We start from the raw sequence: 20,930 nt of genomic DNA on the forward strand, positions 1-20,930 counted from the left end.
AAATTAAATGTGTTGTATACTTCAACAACCCTCAGTTTTCTGATAATTTCTAATCTAATATTTGTCTAATCTAATAATCATACTAATATTTGATAGGCTGCAACCTTCCTTGATGCAAGTATATTGAAAAAAATTCCTACAGGTTGTATTATGTATACAGTGGAATTATTTGGAATACAGCTTGCTTTAGAACATTTACAGGGAAAATAATTCCAGAAATGTATGGTTTATATAGATTCTCTGAGTATATCACAAGATTTACTCAGTACCAAAAGTTATAGTCATCTAGCTATTTATCAAATTCAACAAAAAATATATTATATTTTTAGTTCCCTTGGATGGCAAATTGTACTGAATAACAGGAAATGAAATTTTTTGTATCCACTGGAGCGCTTACATTTCAATGTTTATATAAGTGACCTTCAAAATTACGTATCCATGGCACTTTTTGCTAATAACCCCAAACTGTATGATACCTACTTGGATTACACAGATCAACAACTTCAGCATTCTCTTTACAAATTACACCAATGGGCAGTTTTTGAAAACCTTCGCTATTAATTGTCCCAAGAGCCACTTCATTTCTTCTCTTCATCTTCTATACCATTTTTTCTACTCGCACTCTTCTTCTAGATCAGGCCTGGCCAACCCAATTTGTTCCATGGGACACCTTGATGAACTACAATTTTCTGTAGGCTAGACATAAAATAAAACAATCTTTTAAAAATCAAAAATCAAATGCCATAAAAACTTATTTTATTCATTCATTTTTATTATATATCTACATCAGTGAGATATTTGCTTTTCTTTTCAATCACTCAATTTTTTAAAAATCTACTTCAATATTGGTAGTTGCATTTTTTTTTTTTTTTTTTTAAGCCCCAAACAAGACAGGTATTAGAACCTATAGTACTTAGTAGAGTGCTTGGGTTGGAAGTTGGAAAGACGAAAGAAGGTATTTGTTGACATTAGACTTGAACTTCTGTAGACTGTAATTTTTAGGAAATACGTATGAAGGAAAGTTGTTGCAGAAAACAGCAGTTCAATGAATAAATGAGGGAGATGAAAAGTTGGTTCTGTGAGTTTGAAGTTGGACAGTAAATAGATGTCGGCTGGTGGCGGCATGTGTTCGGGCTCTTTTGAAAGAGAGAGCAGGAATTATAGAAACCAGTTCAGAAGAACAGTGCCCATGGAAGTATCTATAAAAAAGGCATGCAGCAGAAACAGTATGTCTATGAGACAGCGAGTGGAGAATGACTCTGTTAGAGAGGAGTCATTAATTAACGTAACTGCCCTCTTCAGAATGGAATCTAGGAACCTGAGAGAAGTTTTGGGGCACCACCCCAGATGTGGGAACAATATTCCATGGTAGGGTGAATTTGCAAATTGTACAGAGTGAACAGCTGTTTGGAAGAAAAGTAATAAATAAATAAATTTTCATTTATTGCAACTACAGCAAGCCCATCACAGCACTAGGCTAGGGGCATAAATTCAGTACAAAGGAGACAAATATATAAATAAAAAATACATAGCATATTCTATATATATACATTAACGACGAATATGAATTATAATGATAAAAAATATATATTGCAGAACATAACATTTGGCTCTCTGATGTATTTACTGGGTTGCAGGCAGGCAGCTGTTTGTATTTAGTAGTAGTGGTATGTGATGCAAGAAAGCAAGTGTATGAGCTTACGCAGCATCAGCCAAAAAAAAAAAAAAAATCACACCATTGCCTCCAAATGCCTGTCCAGTTCCTCCTTAAATTTATTCAACCTATCAACTTCCACAAAGACAGATGGAAGTTTGTTCCAGTAACCACCCGCTGGCTAAAGGCAAATTTCCACACATCTATTCTATATCTGTCCTTTCTTAATTTGAATTTATGCCACCTTAGGTTTGTAATCTGAACAAGTGGAAGGATCCCATCAGAATTCAGTGTGCTCAACCCATTCAGGGCCTTATACATGACAGTCAGATCACTCTGCAGGTGTCTAGTCTCCAGCCATTGCAATTTGCAGAACTTAAGCCTCTCTTGGTAAGAGGATCCCTTCATTACCCTCACCAATCTTGTTGCCCTTCTCTGTACATGCTCAAGCAAATCTACATCCTTCCTAAAATGAGGCCTCCAGACCTGTACGCAGTACTCAAGGCGTGGCCTGACCATTGCGTTATACAGAGGGACAATCACCTCCTTTTCCCTGCTAGCAAAATTCCTATATATCATTGACAAAACCCCATGAACTGCCCTGGCAGCCTGTCTGCATTGCTCAGAAAACTGCACAATTACTCCCAGGTCTTTTTCATTTTCCACCACCTTAAGTGTAGTACCACACAGTTGGTACGTTTCTCTGGGGTTATTTCTACCCATATACAGTACTTTGCATTTGTCAAGGTTAAACTTCAGTTGCCACTTCTTAGCCCATCTGCCCAAATTTTCTAGATCCTGTTGCAGTAGCACACTGCCATTACTGTCATTAACAACCCTGCCAACCTTTATATCTTCTGCAAACTTCGACATTAAGCCTGATATACCTTCATCAACATCATTGATAAATATACAAAACAATAGTGGACCCAACACTGAACCCTGTGGGACTCCACTAATAACATTAGTCCACGAAGAGCAGCACCCATTGATTACCACCCTCTGTCTTCTCCCACTTAACCATCCTTTTATCAATTGTAGCAACTTATCCTTAATACCATTCTGCTCTAATTTGTACAGTAGTCTTCCATGCGCAACAGGGTCAAAAGCTTTCCTGAAATCCAAATATATGATATCAAAATTGTTTTTTGCATCCAGTTCCTTTGTTACCACATCATAATAACCAATCAAATTTGTCAGGCAAGGCTTTCACTTAACAAACCCATGCTGTGTCTGAATTATTGCTGCAGTCTTGTCTAGATGATCCTGCAATGCATCTTTAACCAGTGACTCCATTATTTTACCTGGAACAGAAGTTAAACTAACTGGTCTGTAATTACTTGTGTCACCCTTCGATCCCCCTATGTGAAATGTGGATACATTTGCACATCTCCAGTCCGTGGGAACCTCCCCTGAGTCCAAGGATGCTCTCATAATTATGGCTAAGGGTTTGCTTAGTTGCTTTCCCGCCTCCTTTAATATAACTGGATAGATCCCATCCACCCCAGGTGCTTTTCTTTGTTTAACTACAACAATTTCTCCTCCACTTTGCTCTCAGTTATGAAATCATTAAGTATCCTGCTACAATTTGATAACCTTCTGCCATTTTCAAACCTTAATAATTCCTCATGTGTGAATGTAGATGCAAAATACTCATTCAGTTTGTTTGCTATCTGAGCAGGATTATCAACAGTCGAACCATCGATGTCAAGTGGACCAATCAGATTCATCCCCTTCCTTTTAGAGTTTATATAAGTAAAGAAATCCTTGCTGTTTTTCTTAGCATCTTTTGCCAAGAATTTCTCCTAATCTACCTTCGCCTGCCTAACCTCCTTTGCGACCTGATTACAGACTAGCTTATATATGCCATAGGCTTCTAAGTCGCTTGATAATTTATATGCATCCCACGCATTTTTCTTCTCTGTTACAAGTCTCATTAGTTCATTAGATAACCATTTAGGCCTAAACCTTGAACAGTATTTCTTAATAGATATGAAACTTGTAGTAGCGTCCACGATTAATTCCTTGGATGCTTCCCACTTAGAATTTACTATTGTTTCTCAAATTATTTCTCATAATTTGTTTGGAAATGAGACTCCTGTAGGCTTCAGAGTTGAGCAACCTCTTACAATCAATGTTTTGATAATTTATGAGTGAAGGGATGTATTGGGGAACATCCTGTCCATTTGTTTTAGTCTGGAGAGTTTGGATTTGAATTGTTGTTGGTTTATAGAGTTTTCTCTGTTGGAGGGAGCTATTATGTTGGCTAGGTTTGGTGAATTGGTTGCAGAAGTAATTAACTTTGCAAGAAGCATGACTCCAGACTCGTTGATCATCTGTAGCAGAGGCTTTGTTTTTAAGTTTTTATAAAACTGTTGCCTGGATTTTGGACGGGGAAAACGAAGTTTATTGTTCAGCCATCTAAGAACCCAGTACTCTAGGGCAAGGAACTTTTTTACGGTAACTTGAGGAGCGCCAGACCAGATTTCGGAGGCATAAGACAGAATGGGAAAAATGCATCTCTGAACATGGTTTATGACTGTTTTTCTATCTTGAATCGCCGCTGTTTCTTGCTTGATCAGCCATTTTGATTTTTGAATTTTTTTTTAGCAACATATACACAGTGAGAATTAAATGAAAGATTTTTGTCAAAAACAACTCCTAGGTCTTTGTGAGCATGTACGTTGGGAATTGAAACATTTGCAATTTTAATTTTTATGTGGTTTGGTTGTTTCTGTAAGGAATAAGTTATTTGAGCAGATTTGTTTGCATTTATAGTCAGATTGAGATTCTTCAGATAATTGCACATCTGTAAATTTGCATCATGGCTAACCTTGGAAATTTCATCGCAGGATTTTGAAATAATAAACAACTTTAAATCATCGGCATAAGCCAGCAGATTTGGATTTTCTTGTAGAAGTGGTTGTAGAGATGCTGAAAATATAACACTGGAGAGAACACCTCCTTGAGGAATGCCTGTTGTGGTTGTGACGAGAATATTATCAGTATTAGTGGGGAAGATGAGATTTCTATGATTTAGGCTGTACTGTAGATAGGGATATAACCATTGTGTCAATGAGGAAATGATTTTTTAGTATTTCAATGGCTTTCTTGTGATCAATGTTGTCGAATGCACCTTTGATGTCTAAGTAAAAGACATCACATTGTGCCCTATCTTGCCGACCGGGCTAGCCGGGTCGGTAAAGTACCTGCCTGGCAACCCACAGGTTGCGGATTCGAATCCCGCCTCGGGCTTGGATCAAAGTACTGCAAAAACCTTGGGAGGTGCATTATGGCCACAGAAGCCGATGCGCCAACAACTACAAAGAAAAAAGAAGAAAAAGAAGTGCCTTATCTTGAAACGCAGTTTGGATGCGCACAATGGTGTCAGCTAAGCTTGTTGTTATGGAGCACCGTCTAGGACCAAAATGCATGTTGACAGGTGCATTAGCGAAGATTGCATCCTGAAGATACGGCATCATGATCTTATCAATAATTTTAGCGATTATTGATGATACAGCAATTGGACGATAGCCTATATGGTTATTATCACTAGCCTGTTTTGGAATCAGGGTAATTCTAAAAGTCTTCCACAGTCTTGGAAGGAATGGCTGGGAGATGCAACTGGAAATAATATGAACTAAAGAATCAATGATGAATGCACTGGACATCTTAATAATAAAACTAGGGATGCTGTCAGGGCCTTCACTACTATCAATTTGTAATTGGTTAATAATTTTCTGAACTGTATTCTTGTTTACAAGTTGGTTGATTAGCAGGGCTTGACTAGGAAGCATTTCATGTTGCACGCTATTTGCGTGTTTATAAGAATTGAATTCTTTAAGTCTGTTTTGCATATCTTCAGTGCAGATGTCAAAATTGCATGTTTCCATATTGATTTTTATCCATTCCAAAGTCTGGTCATGCTGCAAGGTAGCCCTTGTTTTTGAAGAAAGTGCTCTTTTGTTATGCTTGAGCCTGAACATTAAATAATTTTTCTACGCCTGAATTTTTTTGAGCTGAAACAATACTCTGCTCCTTTTATACTTTATGTATGTTGATGAAGTGCCGTACTTCTTCCACTGCCTGTGGCATTTTTGTTTCCTTTTAAAGTATGGTTTTAGATGAGATTTGAACCACGGTTTGGATTGAAAAGAAAGTCTTACTAGTTTGGATGCCTACTCTGTTTTTAATTGATTTAATCATTTTATTAGTAGAAACTAATAAAATGGTGTGCGAGGATTCCCACAGCAAATTGCTGCTTGCAGTTCTATACTTTTGTGGTCAGATCTAAATGTAATGTTGCTGCTATGTTTTTCTTGAAGTTGAAGATTAGAGTAAACTAGATCAAGCGCTTGATTACCTCTTGTAGCAGGGACGTTGATATTTTTAGCTCCTAGAACTAATAAGGAGTCAGATAGCAACTTCATTTGAAAATTATATTTGGGCAGGGGGAGATTAAAGTCACCCATTATAATTATGTTAGTTTGAGACTTACGAACAGTGATGATCCAGGTTATTACTTCGTTAATAATATCATCATTAGGTCCAGGCGGAATATAAATATTATATATTTGAAGTAGTGAATCTTTAACTTGAATCAGAAGAGAAATTCCTTCAAAGTTGCAGGAACAGGAGTTGCAGGTGTTAATAACTTTAATGTTGGATTTTAAAATAATTGCTGACCCTCCACCTCTTCGATTAATCCTAGATGTCATGTATGGAGTATAGTTGATGCCGAGAGCAAAAGAGAAAACCAAGTTTTTTAGATGCAGAGGAAGCAATATTTGTAATGTGCTTGTGCCAAGAGAGATAAGAAGTCAGGGTAATCTCCAAAAGAGATATATCATTTTGCCTGGAAATTGGAGTGTCACCAAAGATAAGCATAGGAACAGAAGAATCCTTTTTGCGAGATTACAGTGTCTGGAGACTAGGCACCAGCGAGGTGATCTGATAGAGGTGTATAAAGCCTTGAATGGTTTAAGCATGCTCAATGCTAATGGGATTCTTCCTCTAGCTCAGAAAAATCACCTGAGAGGGCATAAATTCAAATTGAGGAAAGACAGATGTAGGATAGACGTGCAGAAATTTGCCTTTAGCCAGCGGGTGGTTGGTTGGTGGAACAGACTTCCATCCCTTGTGGTGGAGGTTGATAGCCTAAATAAGTTTAAGGCTCAGCTGGACAGATTTTTTGAACGAACAGAGGGGTGAAGTGGAAGTGGGTTTTTTTTTTTTTTTTTTGGCTGATGCTGCAAAAGCTTGCTTTCTTGCATCAAATGCCTCTACTAATGCTAATGCTAATTATTATTAGCTACATGGTGCAAGGAAGCCTAAGGCTTATGCTGCACCAGCCCAAAAAAAAAAAAAAAAAATCCTGAGTTACCCTGAGAGAGAGAGAGAGAGAGAGAGAGAGAGAGGAATCACCAAAAAAGAGAAGAATGATGATATCCAGCTTAGGACTCTGGGTGTGCCAAGCCCATACTCACCATATGTGAGCCCCTTGGGTAATATAAGACAAGACTGAGTTTTAGAAAGATTGAAATCAACTAAGTTGTCTTTACCCCACTGGAGAATTACATGGAGATGGGCATTTAAGGAATTGGTAGCAGATATTCAAGAAGTTGAAGCTGATTGAGCAGGGCAAGGTTTTTCAAAAAAGAAAGTGGAATGCAATTTGCTATCATCGGCAAAACTATGAATAGGATTTCCAGTCAATGGAAGAAGGTTGTTAATATACAAGAGGAAAAGAGTGGGGGAAAGAACTGAGCCTTGGGGGACACCAGCATTAGTTGAGAAGTTTTTTTTTTTTTTTTTATGTAAACCCCAAACACGAGAGGTATTGGAACCTATAGTACTTAGTACTGTGCTTGGGTTGGAGGTTGAGAAGATGAAAGAAGATATTTGTTGACATTAGACTTGAACTTCTGTAGACTGTAATTTTCAGGAAATACGTACGAAGGAAGGTTGTTCCAGAAAACGGCAGTTGAATGAATAAACGAGGAAGATGTAAAGTTGGTTCTGTAGAGTTTGAAGTAGGACAGTAAATGGATGTTGGCTGGTGGCGGCACGTGTTTGGAATGTTTTGAAAGAGAGAGCAGGAATTAAAGAAGCCAATTCAGAAGAACAGTGCCCATGGAAGTATCTGTAGAAGAGGCATGCAGCAGAAACGGCACGTCTATGAGACAGCAAGTGGAGAGACTCTGTTAGAGATGAATCGTTAATTAGTGGAGAAGTTAGAAGACAGAGCTATCTACCATCACTCTCAGTGAGTGATCAGAGAAAAAACTGGGTAACCAATTACAAAAAACATTTGGCAGACCACAAGATGGAAGCTTGTTTAGGAGACCTTTATGCCAAACACAATTGAAAGCCTTTGAGATGTCAAGAGCAACTGCTTGTGTTTCACTGAACTTTTTCATTTAATGTGTCCATGAATCGGTAACATAAGCCAGAATATCACCAGTGGATCAATGCCGACGGAATCCATACTGGCAATCATTGATCAGACAGAAGGTTTCTAGGTAGTTTAAGAGTTGGCGGTTAATTGATTTCTCCATTTCTTTAGAAAGAGTAGAAGTAATTGGAATTGGGCGATAATTGAATGGGAGGGATTTTACTCCCGATGACAAATCAGCAGTTACGTCAGGAGCACAAAGAACAGGAGTAAGTTCAAGAGAACAGGTTTTGAGAACAAGTGGAAAAATGACATCAGGATCCGGAGCTTTCTTAGCGTCAAGATTTGTCAGAATCCTTCTGACATCCTTTTGACAGAAGATCCCAGGAGGCATTGAATGGAGTGTGTTGGAAATGTTGGGATGTGTTTTACCAAGATCACTAATACCAGAGTTGAAAGAAAAATGGGATGCTAGCAGGTCAGCTTTATCTTTGGCTGAAGTGACAACAGAACCATCTGGTTTTGACAGAGGTGCGAGCAGAGATGGGCATAAGTTGTGGCCAATAGCTTTGGCAAGAGACCAGACTGCTCGGCTACCATTAGGGCAAGAAGCAAGTTTTCTACTCTTAGCCTGTTCAAAATCTAGTTTGGACTGATTAATAACTGCTTTGCAATTGTTGGAAGCTTTGTAGGCAGAAAATGAAACTGAAGATTTGGAAACAAGCCAATTATGATATGCAGCGTTCTTCTCTTGAACAGCGTTAGCACATTTATTGGAAAACCAAGGTTTTAGATAAAGGACAACATTTTAAAGTGGAATGTGGAATAAAAGGATTCCATTCATACAAGCAGTGCTATTTTTTGTAAAAAAATAGGTGCTGGTACTCATTCTTTTTTATCAGGAAAAATTGAAAATTAAAAGGATATGAAAAGTACTCAGTTTTTTCTTCTCCTGATATTGTTACTTTAGTAGTAATGTTTTTAGAATAAGAACAACAAATTAAGTATATTAACACAGTTTATTAAGCATAAATTTATTATTCAAGTATATAAAAAAATAAGTAAAATGTGAATAAAATAAATAAATAATAACATAAGTAAAAATAATTTCATAATAAGGTTTTTATAGAATATTTCAAATTTTTATTAAGTTCTCATCTGACACCCTATGCCAGGGGCCGGCAACCTTTTATTTGAGCCATTTTTGATCCAATTTAAAAAAAAAAAGAAAAGAAAAAAAAAAGAGAGAATCTGAAGAGCCACACCTCAGCTCAAGTTGGGAGGAGGAGGGGAAGGCGAGAGTTTAAGAAATGGAATAGAGTGGGGAGGTGTTTATTAAAAAAATTATATATTTTTTGAAATATTTATTAATACTGAAAAAATGTAACAAACATCCAATTAGATACAAATTAATGTGACTTTTGCTGATGAACTTCTTGAGCGAGTCTCTCAACATCATGCGAGTATGTCGTAATTTTAAACATGCTGAGCTTTAAACATGCTCGCATTGTTCAGACGACGGTTTCTTGATTAATTTTTAATATAGTTAATGTTCAAAAATATTTGCTTGCAGAAATACGTTGTACCAAAAACTGAGTAGTCCAAACGCAAATATTTTCAAATTTATATATGGGTCTGGTAAGCTACTCCATGCATTGAACACAATTTTTTGGTCTGCATTTTAAACTCATCTCTCGCCGTCCATTTGTGTAGAATTGCAAGGGCTGCCTTTTGCCTCGCCAAATTCCGAATTTCAAATTAGTCTTGCACTCCACATGCCCTTGATTTTTAAGTCCTCTAATGCCATTTCAAACTTTGCTTCATGTGGGCTAATAGTTAAAGAGCCGCAGTTATGCATTAAAATAGCTGCATGCCGCTCTTGAGCCGCAGGTTGCCGACTTCTGTCCTACGACGACTTCTTTTCTTCCTCTTTGTGTGTCGGTTGCTGAATGATGTTTCCGAAGCAGCCATGAATCAACATATTTTGCTGGATTGAAGCGGGTCAGCGGTGGGCCTACAGTTTTAAGAAACAGTAGTGAAGAAACTGTTTTTGTCATCAACAAAGCTCTGGTTGGGCTGGCGATCAGATTCATTTGTGAAAATCATCATTTACATTCACTCGATGAAATTGGTATTGTACTCAGAGAGTTTTTCAAATGCTTCAATTCTTCTGAAAACTTCTTATGAATTAGGTATCCCCGAAATCCACGAATTGCATCTCTTTCATTTAACCGTAACCTAATTGACAATTTTCTAACTTCACCTGTACCAAATGCCAGCAATTCATGTTTAGAAGGATTAATACCTTCGTAGTCCTCATTTTCCTTCTCTCGTCATCGGTATTGTCACTAGTTCTCAAATTTGAATTTTTTTTTTTTTTTTTGAAAGTGTCCAAAATGTCGGTGTCATTCGGATATTCAGGTACTGTGACCATGTAAACAGAGATTAGGAAAAATGTGGATAATGCACTCCCACAAAACAATGGGTGATTATTTGTCGGGGTAAAAGAAAATCACTTTTCTGATTCTCGAATGGGACTATTACAGTTGATTCACAAAGGTGTCCAACCGAGGAAAGTGAACTAAACCAGCATTTTATATGTTAATTATCTAAAAAATTCTCAATGAATGTTTAGTTCAGTAAATTTAATTGTGTATTGCACTTAATAAAATTTTCAAATATTTTCAATTTTACTTTTACATGCAATAAGATATGGAAAATGTAACACACTAAAAAAAAATCTAACTTTGAATTTTTTTGAATATGGGCCCCTGTACAGGAAAAGGTTGGACACCACTGCAGTAGAAGGTGGGCCAGAGTCCATTGGGAATACACCTTGATCTGCTCACTCCTGACTAGTGTGACTCCTCTGTATATGGGACAGGTTGACCACCTGATAAGTTTTACCAGGTACCACTAAGTTGTAGAATGATAATCCCTCCAGCTCTCTTAATTCGCGCAGCAACACTAATTGCCTGAAGGCCAGAAATGCGAACAGTGGGTACTGAGTTAATTCTCTCCTAATCCGTTTGCTATATGAAAATGTTCTTTGTTCAAAGGAAACCATTTTAAATGTAACTTCCAAGGGGAATTCAAAATAATTCGCTATAAAAGGACTTCGTTAAACGGAGGTCCAACTGAGTAATTTAGAATTATAAAAATGGTTATACAGAAAATATCTTAACAATAGACAGTGAAAAATGCAAATTTGATTAAATAATTTTAAGCTTATGTGAATAGTAGGTAATAGAAATAGAATATTACAAATTTCGAAGTATACTACTGCATCCAAATGTCACACGCCACTGTTAATAAAGGTGCCAGTACGCCTTACTGTTGTGTACCGTCCCAAAAAAAAAACACTACCTACAAGAATAATTTTACTGACACGGTCTGAGCTGACGTTGACATCAGAAGTTTTGAAACAGTAATCCAACCAAGGAAAAGAAGAAAAGAAATCTCGCAGGTCATCCCATTTTGCATTCTTGTAATGCCAAACAATATGCAGTTGGGAATAGCTGTTTGTTTGTTTGTTGTTATTTGGTTTTTAGGAGCATTAGCAACTAAGGCCATATTGCTCCGGGATATGCGGTGGTCATTCCCTGACCTTTCCACATCCTCCCTGTTTGGTGGTGACAGGCTTGAATCCCTGTCTAATCAAGAAGTGTGTGCTATGCACTGCTGCTCCTTCCCACCTGGCTACGGACGCGTCCTGGGAAGAGCAATGAGATAAAGGCTCCATTGGAGAAGAGACAATGACCAAGTTGTGATCTGAGGTGCCTAAATGATCACTCACTTCGACCATGTACTTAGAAGGGTTTTTTGTAAGAAAAAGATCAAGCATGTTGGCTGTATGGTTAGGATTGTCTGGTATTTTGTAGTTAAATGAACAATCTGTGCAAGGTCATTAGTAATTGTAAAAGCCTTAGCATCTCGACCAGCTGGGTCAGTGTGACTAGAAAAATGGAAGCCAGCTGGGGTTGTGAACATTAAAATCACCAATGAAAATTTACCTCACTGTTAGGAAAGTTGGACTGGTGAAAATCAAGTTGCAAAGAGAGGAAGTCAAAGAGCTCCAAGTGATTAGTGGAGTTGGGAGAACGGTAGAGTCAACAGATGAATCTGACACAGAGGTAGAGAGATTTTAAGCCAGTGAAGATTGAAAAGAGGAGATTCCAAATTACCAAGCCTCTGACAGGGAATATCAGAACGGACATATGCACAAGTTACCACCTTTGAAGCGAAAGGAATCATACAGTGAATAGTTCGGGCAACTGAGATGAGCAGTAGTTGAATCAACCGATAACTGAGATTCTGTGAGAAATAGTACATGGGGTTTGGCAGACTGCAAGTGGATATGGACATCTTTAAGATTAGAATTCAGACAACGTATATTTGTGAAATGAACTAGGAAGGGTTTGGGAGGTTTAGATCTTTTCACAGCTACGCTTATTCTATTAGTTTGACAATTCATGGCATATTGAATAGTAAGAAATCTTAATGATTTTTCAGATTTTTAACTGTTATTAAAGCTCGAGATTTACTTTTAATCAATTTCATTTTTGAAAAGAAAGTTTCACAAGCTTAGGTGGATTCAAAGGTGCTCAAAATTTTTTGTGCATAAAATCTTAATTTGGTATACCTTTCTGCTGTCACATACGTGTTGTAAAAGTTGATTTTTGATGTCATGGCGTGAATGTGTTTTAATTCATTGTTGCACTGTAAATCAATTACTTCCATCTGCAGAGTTTCTGGTTTGAAGAAGGGAAGGGGTGGTGGGGATTCCAAGAAGTACAGCTGGTCTACTATTATATTTCTTGTTATTTATCATGCCTAGTGCAGCTAGTGAATGATTTCCCACTGATGTAATCAGTAGTCTAAAAATCATCTGGCGGGCTGCAAAAAATAATGTCATGGGCTGTGGGTTGGCCAGCCCTGTTCTAGATCAAGTCCCCAACTAAGCCAACAATACTCTGTCAATCTTTTCCCAGTTTGAAAGTGTGATCCCATTAATGACTTCCTGTGGCATTAATGAATTAACAGACCTGTCATAGGAAGCTATGTCGTGGTCACTTTGCCAGATGCATTAATTAGATTGTTATATTAATTAGATATTAATCAGACACATTAATTACATCATTAATGCATTCCAGCTGACATGCAGGTGTTACCATTCAAACTGTTGCCCATTCCCACATTTTAGTTTGGATCAGTATGCAATTAACACAGGAAAACCCACTGTCAAACAGGATAGAAGCAGTTCAGCAAAATTTTATATAATACATATTGCTTCTAGAAATCCAATCTACTATCACACAATCTTCTATAAATTACTTTCATCTCAAACTGCTCTGTCTCATCAAAACTCATTACTTTAAATTTCTGGCAGAAATCCTCAGAGGGAGGGGATTGAATTTTCTGAAATATAGGTCGACCAGCACTAATCCGGCAGCATTGGGACCTGTGGGGTGCCAGATCACCGGTGGTTATTTTAGCACATAGTTTACCCAACGGCTAACCACCTCATCCTACCTTTAACATTTAACTGCCAAGCTAGTTTAAGAAAAAAATTATCCAGGGGCCAAAAAATGTTTAGCAAATAATTTGATTAGTAATTCTAAAATAAATATTGTAATATCAGTGTTTTAGTTTTTTTGCTTAAAATATCAAAAAAAAAAAAAAAAAAATTTTTTTTTTTTTTTTTTTGATATTTATATTTTTTTATAGCCACATTGGCCATGTACATGTGATGCTATTACGGCATACATATGAAGGTCGTTTGTGATTAGTTTATTGCACGCACAGCAAGCATGCAATAAAACTAATTGCAATAAAATACTCTCAAACTTCACAATTAGTTTGTCAGTATTGTTAGAGATTTTGTGAAAACAAGTTCGTTAGTGCACAGTATTATCCATCATATTGTGTTGTGTTTTTCCGCAAGTTTGTACAAGTGTGATGTAAAAAAAAAAAAAATCTAAAAAGGAATGGCTAAAATAAGAGAAACTGAGAGAAATTGCTGGAATTAATGATTAAACAGAACTTCTCACAGACACACTGCTGTCGAGTTTTTTCAGAAGTCCAACTTTACCTGTTATGGATAATGTATGCTGGTTGCGCTTTACACCATGAAAGGCACTTCCTTTATGCATTGGAACCATGGCTGGGACTAAATGTGAGCAAGTTATAATAATAAATGCAGAAAAACATGTGGAAATGGCTTGCCAGTGTTTACGGGTTTGCACCATCAGCTGATGCTGCAACCAATGTCACCAAAACAGTAGCGACAGTCTGGAGCACCGACCCGGGAAATTGTAAATTACGATTGCGGAAATTATGTCCGAATTAGCAGTGGAAGGATTAGTGATGGTCGACCTGTACTTAAAAAAAAAAAAAAAAAGTGTTCACTCTCATGTACCACCAAGAATGTGTCATATTTGTCTCTCTACATGCCATACCTTTTTTCCCATATGACTCACCAGAGCTGCAAACAAGTTTGAAATAGTCTTTTTGTTCAGTGTAAGAATTACAGTACTACTCTGCATTTAGAAAAAAATTCGCTGATCTTTTTTCATCAAAGAGTGTTTCTGAAATATTTTCAAATGCTGATTTCAGAAATGGCTTCTGTTTGTTTCCATCGTGTCAGTTTTAAAAAAAAAATTGTCTTTTTATTTTTCACAAATTTTTATTAATTTTGGCAGGATTTGTGCACTGAAATTATAACAAAATGCTAGTTTTAGCAGAATTTTATATTTAAATACATGTTGAAAACATTATTAAAAAGAGCAGTGTAGTAAAAAGTCCACTAAACATTCACCTCTCATTTTAAAAACTGATCGACAATGGATCAAATTTTCATTTCTTTGATTTTCATGCAAATCCTTCTACTTTACAGTTCCTCTTCAGCATCCAGCAGTAGTCAGCCCTCATGTTGACATTCCATTTCCCCAGTACCTCATTTCCATGTTTTTATTGGCCTCATGAAACCTCTCGCCCTGTTCTTTGCTAACACTTCCTACATTTTCTGGGATGTAGTCGATATAGGGATGTAAAAAATGTACCTTGAGACTCTTGCAGCCTGGCTTCTTGAAGTTTGCCAACATATTTTCAACTATATTCTTGTAGTCTGGATCCTTGATGTTCCCCTAGGTGTTCTTAACAATGGACCTGAAGCTTATCCATGCCAGTTTTTCTCTTTTATTCCAAGTTCCCTCAAAATCTCAGCTCCTCATCAGTTTGCAGATTTGAGGTCCAACAAATACCCTCTTTAGCTTCTCTTGGGCAATTGATGGGAATTTAGTACAAAGTCAGTTGAAGCAGGAACCTTCCCAAGGTAAAGCTTTCACAAACTGTTTCATCAAACTCAGTTTGATGTGCAAGAGTGGAAGGATTACAATGTTTATTTACTTTATGGACTATGTGCTTTATGGACTATGTTCTTTGATCCAAGCAACTAAGTGTCTCCTCTTTGGCCAGACCTTGACATCCCAGTGCTTACTCCTTGCCTGCCAAATCATGGGAATTGCAAATGGCATAGCCTTCTTTTTACCATTTTTCCACAATATAAATGTTTAAACACAGGTTTGACAACCTTTGTGTGGAGCCCATTGTTTATCTTGGTCATCAAGTTTCACTCCAGAATAAGCACATTACACATTTTTTACAAATTATGTAATATCTTGTCTCTGCTTGAGGACTACATAACTTCCACAAATATGACAAAATAAGTTTGGCTTATTCAAACACTTGCATGAAGACATTTTACTCACTTTTCAGCACAAGTTTGACACAATAATTGCAAAAATAAACTGAGCTCACACTCACTGCTGTTTGGAGTTCTCAAGATCAAGAAACAAATGACTGAAGGCAGTGTTAACATGTGAAGGTTAGGTGTGAGGTCATATGAAGTAAAAAAGTTTACATTCCCATCATTTACTCCTAACTTAATACATTTAATTATACATCTCATAACATCAACTTAAGTGATTTGTGAAAAAGCATTTCATGATAGAGGGGGGGGGATTAACATTTCTGAAATTGGAATAAAAAACAGTTAAAAACAGCTGTTAGTTTACAAACATCAGAAACCATGCAGAGTGGTATTATTAATGAAATGCTTGCTGCTCAATATTGCCAACGAAGCTAATGGACCCCTGTAATCTGTGTATATTTGTTTATTACCTTGATAAATTCTGTATAATCTCTTATTTGTTATATTTTCTGTTAGTTTTATTATTATTATTATTGTATATGCACTGTATTATGATTCTCTGCTGTGCATAACTTGATCAGTAAAAAAAAAAAAAAACCCAGTAGGCAGCGAAATACTGGTTTGTCTCATCTTTGATAATCTAATCCATATGCACATTACAAAGACAATCTATGATGCTTTGAGAATTGGCAGTTACTTTGGCACAAGCGAGTCATATAAACTGCTGTATTAAGTGACATATCACATTTTGGTATATTAGTTTCTATAAAATACATAGAGTAGTTTTTAACTAGACTTCTGATCACACTGCATTGATGTGACACATTCCCACCTGTTAACGAGCAGAGGATACTCACTATGAAGGAATTTCAGTATTTTATTAACAGTTCAGCAAATATTAATTGAATCTACAGTTTTTGATTGATGTTTCAGGATTTTATGGCATGCTGGCTGCTAAGGCCATAATTTACTAAACTCTAGAAAAAGTAAATAGTGATTGGTGCCTCATTCTTCCTCCAATTTATAGAACCTTATATGCCCAAAAGATAAACTGAGTAAGATAAAACTTACTCAGTTTATTTTTTGAAGATTTTGAACATGAATATTTTTAATCAAACTTTTTAAGATTTATACAGAAAATAGGCTTGTATTATGCCATACATATTAAATTTTTGATTTTATAGAGTTTGGCACATTATTACCTTAAGTAGCTGATGTGCCATAAAATCTTGAAAGCAATGCCTCTGGTGAGGATGAAGTCTAACAGTTTGATTTAAATCATTTATAATGAAAGCTGCCACTACTGAAATGAAACTGCACAGTTATTATCTTACTCAGTTTATCTTTTAAATAATTTCTAAATATTTCTTCACATGCCATCTCTGTCTTGACACCTCCATAGCCAGGTGGGCAGGAGCAGCAATGCATAGCACACGCTTGTTGATTAGACCTGGGTTCGAGCCCATGCCCACTAAATATGGAGGATGCTTAAAGGTCAGGGAATGACCACCGCATATCTCCGGAGCAATATGGCCTTAGTTGCTAATGCTCCTAAAAACCAAATAACGAACAACAAACAAACATCTCTGTCTTGCTATCAAACACCAGTAGTCTCTTTCTCTACTGCTAGAATGATTTCTGCTGTTGAAAGTCCCATCCAGTCTTTTATTTCCTCCATTCAGATTCTTCTTTTCTTTCCTCTCGGTCTTTTCCTGAGAATTTTCCCATCTAAGGTCACTTTAAGTGTTTCATATTTTGAATCTCTTAACTTATTTTGGGCCTGAAGATCTGATCTTGTTTAATAGTTCACTTTTGGTGCCATTCATCTGAAGGACTGTTTTATTGCATATTTTGTTTCCATTTGATTTTCATCATTCTTCTCAATGCCCACATTTGAAAGGTCCTCGTTTCACCTCCATACATTAAGCATTACAGCTGTGGTTCATACTATCTAATTAAAATGGGCCATATGTAACACTTTAACACACTCAGTCTTATTTTAAAGGAATAGTTTTGTTTTTAATTTACTGAAGCTTGCCTTGCAGCCACCCAGCAATCTAAGATGGATTACTGGGTAGCTGCAGGGAGCAAGGTAGAGGGTTGTGATTAATGGATATTCCTCAGATTGGCATAGCATCAGGAGTGGGGTCCTTTAAGGATCGGTTCTTGCACCACTGTTGTTTGTCATTTTTACAAATGACATCGATGAAGGGATAGAAGGCATGATATCAAAATTTGCAGATGATGTAAAGATTGGCAGAGTCATTAATGATTAATGCTAGGTAATGCTCCTTCAGGATGACTTGAACTGACTTCCAAGTTAGTCAGAGAAGTGGCAGCTATGTTTTAATGCTGGGGAGTAGCAACCCAAAAATAAATTATACACTTGGTGGAATTAAATTAAAAACAGTGGAGGAAGAAAGGGATCTGGAATTACAGATATGAAGTTTTCTGGGAAGTGTAAACAGGCATCCAGGAAAGCACAATGTCCTATCGATGATTTATTGAATGTTATCCCTGTAGCAATAGAGAAGTCATAATCCCACTGTATAAGGCAATTGTTAGACCTCATTTGGAATATTGCGTTCAAGTATAGAGACCTCATTTTATAAAAGACATTGAACTTCCTGACAGGGTCCAAAGATGAGCAACTCGGATAGTAAGATCGGCAAAAGGGCAACCATACAAGCAAAGACTTGAGTATGTGGACTACAGTGCTTGCCAACTAGGCACCTTAGAGGTGACCCGATTGAGGTTTATAAGGCTCTGACAGGGATTAATAAAATGAACGAAGGCAGAATTCTCACTGTTATAAAGAATTCCAGAACTGGGGTAATAAATTCAAATTACAGGTTTTGAGGTTTAGATTAGATTGTGGGAAATTTTCTTTTAGCCAGCAGGTCATTCATTGTTGAACAAGTTGCTCTTGCAGGTCATTGAGGCTGATATTTTGAATAAATTCAAGGTCAGTTGGATGAGGATGGGAAGATATAATTTGTATATTCTTATCTACTTGGTGTCCTCCCCTCCCGGTGAAGCAAAAGTCTGTGGCTTCCTTGCACTACATGGCAAATACTATTACTCACTCATTTCCCCCTCTTCTTTCCAGATAATGTTCCAGAATTATTTTTGTCCTAGAATTCAGGGGGTGGGTAACACTTCCCCTCTTATGCTGGGGTATGAACTTCCTTTGGTCCTGGTGAGCTTGTACGTTGCTGCTCTGAACTTGCACATTTGCCTTTCTGATGTGTAAAAATGCACCCAGGATTCATCTCCTGGGTGTATTATGACAGTCACTGTGCTCTAAGAAGGCATCTCCCTCTTATATTGTCTAAGAAGCATGTTAACTGCCCTCTTTATCCACTATCTCTGGTCTTGTGACATGATGTTAACTGTTCGAGAGAGTCCTTAACACTTTCAGTACCATTCTTAAACTCATTTACCTAGTCACAGACTTGCCCTTGATTCATGCATGCTTCGCTATACCGAGCCAACATTCTCCAATAAATTTCAATAGATTTTATTCCTCCAGCATTAAAAAATCAATAAAAATAGTCTTGGTGCATGGCCATTAGGCACTACCATCTTGAAAGTTCACTGTTTCTAAATAACACCAGCAGATGGTACTGAGTGGGCAGTCTGTGTGTTAGAATTGGAATTGTACCTCCCCCCCCAACGTATGTCATATGTTATAAGGATAGCTGTAGGTTCATGACAGTTTTTTGAACTAAGTGAGATTCTTGTAAAATGTGGTATCAGAAATAGATTATGTTGATGAGGATATGTGCTATGAAAATCAATGTGGATATACTATTAATGTAAATGCATTATTAACCTGAAAAAAAAATTAATTAAAAACAGAAATATTAAATATGGATAATGACATTTAGTAAATGTAAGGTGTATGACACAAGTGCTGCTTTGCTTAATAGATTACATAATGAGTTACATACAGAATTCAAGCTGCATGGAGTCTATTAAACTTGCACTATAATGAATTTGGATAAAATAATTTTGAATAATTATGACTATATAAGGGAAGGATAATATATCATATCTCATGGATAAGATGCAAAAACCCATTTTAGAAGTCAAATTTTGGGGGAAAATATTCTGTTGCATATATTTGAAACACACTTTTACATATATAAAATGAAATATCAGTGTGAAACAAAGTTTTTACTCATCATCTAATGCTGGTTGTGTATTGTCACTACCGTTACACACCTGTCTTCAGGACCACGAGGCATATAGTTGATTTCACATTTCTTGAAAGACATGGCGACTGTCCCATGTTGCACTAACTCTCACTAATTTTTCATCCATTTGCACACGTGCAATTGGTTTTTGCTTCATTTGTTCTGCTCACATCAAATCATGATTTTGTGCCTCTGTTCAGTTGGTCTTCATGCACAAATGTTTTAAAGGATTTGTTAATTGAAGTGTCTAGTGACTGGAGCTGGCTAAGGTCTCCTGGAATTACAGCTAATTTTGTGTTTAATTCAACAAAATTCCCTTTTAATTCCCCCTGTTACAAAGTAAAAGAGCTTGCTTATTTTGAAAGCCAGCTGGTCATTTTGATCATACTGTCTCTGGGATGGCTAAAGACATAACTGTGTGCACCTAGTATACCTTTGAATCATAAGAGATGGGAATTTTAGGCAACATTTTCCAAAGGGAAAAAGTGTATCTTACAGTCTAAATAATATGGTAATTAATGAATTTAACCTCATCCAATGTCAGTGTTAAAGAGCAAAGTAAATGTAGGAAAACCAGTTATATCTAAAACTTCACTGAATGACTCGGAAGGTTTTAATAAATAATAATTATATAACAGTAACAGTTACTACTAATAATAGGAATTGCAGTAGTAGTAGCTTACTTTGTGATGAATTGCTGAAGTTTTGTGCTAAGTACGATTATTGCAAAGGGGTTCATAAATAATGTTGAATCACCTAGGATGGATATTGCACGTGATTTCAGTTTGTTTGCTGTGCAAAACAAACTGAAAGTTAGGAGAGTCACTAGACCTGAAATTACAATGAAATTACAATTAAGATTCTTGCACTGCAATGAAGACCAGCGATGTGGAGTTGGGAGTGGGAGAAATGGCACCTCTATCTTGCAATTTTTTTGCCCCTAGATTCCTAATTTGCCTGGGCCTCTTTAGA

At 36.8% G+C, this 20,930-nt stretch overlaps 1 protein-coding gene across 5 annotated transcripts in view; it reads left to right on the forward strand.

Annotated features, from left to right (window-relative positions):
- Tnpo (transportin 1) overlaps positions 1 to 20,930 on the forward strand; it is a 563,147-nt gene that overhangs the window by 296,195 nt on the left and 246,022 nt on the right. The window lies entirely within an intron of this gene.

Source organism: Mastigoproctus giganteus, chromosome 4 (genome assembly GCF_048544385.1).
Source record: "Mastigoproctus giganteus isolate SK-2022 chromosome 4, ASM4854438v1, whole genome shotgun sequence".
Lineage (NCBI taxonomy): Eukaryota > Metazoa > Arthropoda > Arachnida > Uropygi > Thelyphonidae > Mastigoproctus > Mastigoproctus giganteus.